The sequence below is a fragment of the Vicugna pacos genome, unplaced genomic scaffold (genome assembly GCF_048564905.1).
Source record: "Vicugna pacos unplaced genomic scaffold, VicPac4 scaffold_19, whole genome shotgun sequence".
NCBI classification, from domain to species: Eukaryota; Metazoa; Chordata; class Mammalia; order Artiodactyla; family Camelidae; genus Vicugna; species Vicugna pacos.
In genome coordinates this window covers 32,990,006-32,995,828 of record NW_027328740.1, presented here as the reverse complement: position 1 = coordinate 32,995,828, position 5,823 = coordinate 32,990,006, and positions in this window count along the sequence as shown.

Here is a 5,823-nt window from a genome sequence, read left to right as displayed (position 1 = left end):
TGCCGGCTTAGGGGGCTGAGGCGGCGGCGGCTGCTGGAAGGACTTGAGGCACTCGAAGGCCTTCGCCAGCTTTTCCAGGTTCACCATGGCGGCCTCCCGCCACGCGGGGACAGCCCCCGGAGTCGCCGGGCCGACCGGCGGCTCCGGTCAGCAGCGGTGGCAGTGAACGGGGCTCGGGGACGCCAGCAGGTGCGGACCCCAAGCGCGCGGCCATCTTGGAGCCGTCCCGACAGTCCCCGCGGCTCTGCGTCCTGCCACGCTCGGCCGGTGGGGCGGGGCCGGGCCACGGGATTGACAGCCAGCGTCAGCGGCCTCCGCCAATGGCTGCCTCGCTCGCCCCTTGGGCTCAAAGAGCCGCCACGGCTGCTGGAGTTACTGCCGTTCTTCCCGGCGAGGAGCGGGGGGTACTGCACGGGGATCGGGAGGGCGGTTCGGGGGCGGGGTTGCAAGGCACGGCGAGGAGGGTGGGGAGGGCGGATGACTTGTGATTGAGGGTCTCTCTCGGCGAGGGGTGTCCCCGGATGACGCATAGCATGTGGCAGGGAGGCCGGGCAGTGGGCTGGGAGCCCGAGACCCCAGCGGGGCGCTTTCCCACCCCGCGGCGCGGGCGGAGGGCCGGCTCACCGGACAGCCTGCTATAATATGTTGACTGTTACATATTTGGCCTTACCCTTGTTAGTAGCCTCAAATCACTCCTTGTTCACCTTCAGGATCATTACCATAGATATACTTCTGACAATCCTCGTACTTAACTATGTTCCCTCATGCTACAGGGGCATGCACATGCTATTCTCACTCTTAGAAATAATCTTTTACAGATCAATCCCCTACTCCCCTCAAGGGATTTGACTATCTAATTCCAATCACTCTCATTGCTCAGCTAATTTGTGAATTCATAAAGCCCATTACATTAACATAATTCCTTAACACCATGTAATTCTCCTTTATCACAATTATTAAAGTATACTTTATAATAACATAAAAACTCTTCCATGCATGAAGGTTGATATTCAACAATTAAGTTCACTGTATGAAGTTGTAAGTACATATACTGTATATTATGAAAAATGTTAAGGAATTACATACTATAGTTAAATTCATTCATATTTTTTCATAGAAATATGGAAATATTTATTCCAAGTTGGATCATCACTATATGTGTGTGTGTATATATGTATATATCTTTCATCCTTCATTCACATTATAAGTTCTGATAAAATATTGCCAACAATTAACTTTTATACCAAGGAAGGAAGGAAGGAAAGAGGAAGGAAGGAAGGAAAGAAGGAAATGGAGGGGTTTTAGAACTCTTGAGATTGAGACATATTAGATAATAACTCAGATCTGTACATTTGTATATGATAATTATTTTCCTGAAATTATATAAAAACGCATAAAAAAACTGAAAGCTAAATATAAAATTATTTACAACCCAAATTTGAGGTTAATTTATATCTTCAATTGATATGCATTTTTTTAAATTTAATACTGCACTGTTCCATTGCTATAATCAAATTCATAAACAGAAAACTATATATGATATATAATCCTCTCACCATTTATAACATCTCCGAAAGCATTTTTGAAGCAGAATATTTTATATTTAAAGTTTTTATCATTAGAAAGGCTGTGAATAATTTAACACCATTAGATTTAATTTACTTCATCGTATTATTTTTTCAATACATGTGAAATAATATCTTATATGGTTTTGAGTCATTCTTTAAGTAGTTTGTTAATATTGTGTAATAAGTGAATTCATGGAATATTGTTATATAGTTAGACATTTTTATTTGAAGATGTCATCTTTTGTAGTATAATAGTAAGGCCAATATTGTAGGAATGTGAAGGAGTTTGACATTGCTTTTAGTAAAATCATCACTCTAACGGGCATATTGGCAATAGCAGCATGTGGTTAAGATCATGTCAATTTTTTGTAAATCTTTAACAAATTCTGAAATCACTCTGGTTGCTTGCAAATTTATAAAACACAATTACTTAGTGGAAGGACAAGGCTGTAGTCAGTGCATGACAAAGGAATGCTGCTTAATAAATAAGTGAGAAGAATTAAGTTTAATTCAAGGAAAGCAGCATTCTTAAAATATTTTGAATTGATTCGAGAAACAGAGATTTTATGATTATTTAGCAGAGTTTATATAGACATTTATGTGTGTGTGTGTGTATCGTTCATCTCTGTATCAATTCAAATAAGATTTTGCCAAAAAAATAAATTTTAGAGCCAAAAATACCAATCAAAAAGAAAGAAAAGAAGAGGGAAGGAAAGCAGGAAGGCAACTTAACATCAAAAAATTTCATCATTATTTAAAGTAAAGATCTATATCAACTAAACATTTGTATTGTGACCTCCACATTCCACTAAAACTTATGCCATTTACCTACAAATATAAGCTTTTATTTGCTTCTACAATAAATAACACATAAATTTAATGAAACTGCAGCTCAAAAGACGGAAATAGCATTAGAAATTCAGTCATCCAGTGCAGTAGCTAAAGCATGGGTATGACCTGACTCTAAGCAATCAGAGAACAACCAAGAAAATGTGCCAAACTGTTGGATATCCAGACTTGTTCCCAGGGCAGGGAAATAGGCATATCAAGATAAGTAAACGAATATACCATGTTTAAAGCTTAATTATAATGCAAAATAGATATATATCTATATCTATTTCAAAATGTTAAATTTAAAAGTGGACCAGAAAAAAATAAACAAAATTACTTCTATAGAGAAAATAAAGAATAGCCTTGTCTTCTTCTATTAAAGACTGACTAGCCACAAAATATTATGGAAATAGCTATAAAGCTTTGAGAGAAATTATTATAATTCTATAATTGTGTTACCACTAATGTTGTTATGTTTGTAGTTAAGCCAAAGTAATACCAAGACATTCAAAGAATCAGAAGGAATGGTAACTATATATTTATCCTAAAAAATAAATATAAATACTAAGAAAAGGATACATTTTTTAAAATTTAAGAAGTACGATATGATTATATAAATGCTATGTTAAAGGGTATTGAGTCTACAGGTAGACAAAATAAGGATCACGTCTATTTTGAAAATATTTCAAAATAAATGCCAATAAATAAAAGTAATTCTTAAAATGATACTTCCGTCTAACTTGTTTGATTTTGTAAATGCATGTTACTTTATATCAATTTGCATTATTGATTATTATATGGTTAATAACACAGATACAATTAAAAGAAAATTATAAAAAAGTTGAGATAGCAAAAATAACTTTCTTTTCTAATATTTACAAATAAAAGATTAAACAGTGAATTTTTTATCAATCATAAGTCTTTATATTTTCAGTAAAATATAAAATTATAATGGAGAAAAAAGTAAGCAAAAATGATTCAAATAAAAATGTTAAGGGGAATAATCGTTTATAACATTTGACATCTACCTCTGCTTGGTACTATAACCAATCACAAGCCACTGTAGCCACTGACCTCCAACACTCCCTAAAAGTTCACAGTGGAGATCAGGAATGGAGCACATTGTGCTGTGGGAAAACTGACAAAATAGAGCTTCAGATAGATGTTTTCAGGAGAAGATTTTATAAGCCCCAATTCTTGCATCTCCTTATATCGAGAAGAGCACTAAATTCATTAATGGTGATGTCTGCTCCTCATATCTGGCAAAAGAACTCAATGTGTGTTTGATTGCACGTACTCCCCTTCACTAAAATTACATATATAATATTGAATTTCCTCCTGCCTCTTCAGAAAAGGTCCTCAGAGCCATCTGAGGTGCTGTCTCCTAGATTATAGTTCTCATTTTGCCCCAAATAAAACAACTCTCATGTTATACAATTTTATTTTAGTAAACAGCATGTATATTAAAATAGTTCAAAACATTGATGTAACAATTGGTGAAAAGATACCTCTGCCTATATAATTTCAAATTGAAATAAAAAAAAAACTGGGCCACCATGATAATGAATCTGTGTAAGGAGAGACATTTTCAGCATGATGAAGGGAAGATAAATCACTCGAAGCTTAAAACTATGCATCTGGACAAATTAGCAGTTGTGAGAGTAATAACCAAATATACTTCTAGAAATAAAAAGGATGAAAAAAAATTTACACCCAGACATCTTCACAGAGAGAATTTCTGGAGGATGTACTTTAGCCCAGTCTGCTTGATGATCTATAATCTGGTCCAACACAGAGGGGAAGGAGAGACCATAGAAAGAAGCAGAGCCCTGCAGCTCAGTGGGCAGCAGGTTTTATCAGCAAGATAACTTACTTATGAGACTTGTCTTGAGCAGCCACAAGAGTCTCCCTGCAACCCCACCAGAATCTTAAAAGTTTATAGAGAAGCCTTAAAATACTGTCCGATGGTCTCGGCAACAACCACATTACTGTCACAAGGCTGAGTACTTGGTGGGGCTTCTGCAGGGAAGGCAAGCGAAACACATTCCTGTAGTCATGTCCTCTTGATGATCCCTTCAAGACTGATCCCTATCAGGTATAAGTAGTGGGGAAAAAGAAGAAAAGTAAAACAGAGTTAATGACTTCTTGGATATGTAAAACATTTTAAAATTTCTGTGCAAAATTTATAATTAAAATAATGAGTATATTTTTAATGATACCATTCTGGAAGTCTCTATATCAAAGATTAAATTTAGTTAATTATGGGCTTGTGAGTAATATTTTTTCTGTTTCTAAATTTCATAACCTATATTATTCACTAAAGATTTTTAAGAATTTAGTTACAAAGTTAAAATAATTTCAAATGTATAAATAAAGAGATATTAGAATGGTTATTTTAATAGAAAAATGACAGTGTGAAGCATTAAAAACAATGTAACAACATCAGTAAAGCTGAGTAATTATATTTCTTATGGTTATCACAAATAAAAAGTTACTTTGTTATTAATAATTATATTTACAGTCTTTGAAAACCATCAGGGATTCTCAATATAGAATGTCTATTGTTCATAAAGCAAAATTGTGTGCATAATTTGATTCTAGGACAGAAATATACATATATATAATATACACACACATAATACCCAGGAATTACATACAAAAAAAGAATGTTTAATTCTTTATTTGTTACATTACAGTAAGATTTGATTATATTTTTTATTTGCATTTCTAAATTATGAAACATTTGATACATACAGGTTATGATTATAAAATATTTATCCATTACTCTACCACCCAAACTGAGAAATAAAACATGACATTTCCAATATATTTACTCTTGCTCATTTATGTTGCTTAAAACTAAAACTGATATAGCTACATTTTATAGTAATAGGTATTTCTTTCTGGTGTTTCTTTTTCTATATTTTTATTTTCAATAATTTTTGCAGCATGTTTAAGTGTTCCTCTTGCAAATATCCTAGAGATTCCCCCCAAATATCTGAGAATTTATGCATTTTAATATCTTTTAATAGGAAAATTGACTCAATTTAGGCTTATCCATATGTATTATTGACTAATTTATTTATGACTTTATTTTGTTTTCCACATATAACTTTGTTCATTAATTTTCTTTTTTTTGAGTGACTTTCTTTTGTTTTTCCTTCAGATGTGTTTTTCAGGCATTAAACACCTCATTCGTTATACCACTGAAGTTAATTTCATTTATTTCATACTTGTATAATATTTTGGCTATTTCTAGATTTTAAAATTCAGGATGACTTTTCTACAAAACATACATTTCAAGAAGCTGTCTTCTAATCCAGTTTTGCCAATATTATATAAAAAACAACCTGTTTATTGTTATTTTCTGATAGTTATTATTCTATCCTACACAAGGATAGTTAAATTTTTTCTAATTATATAT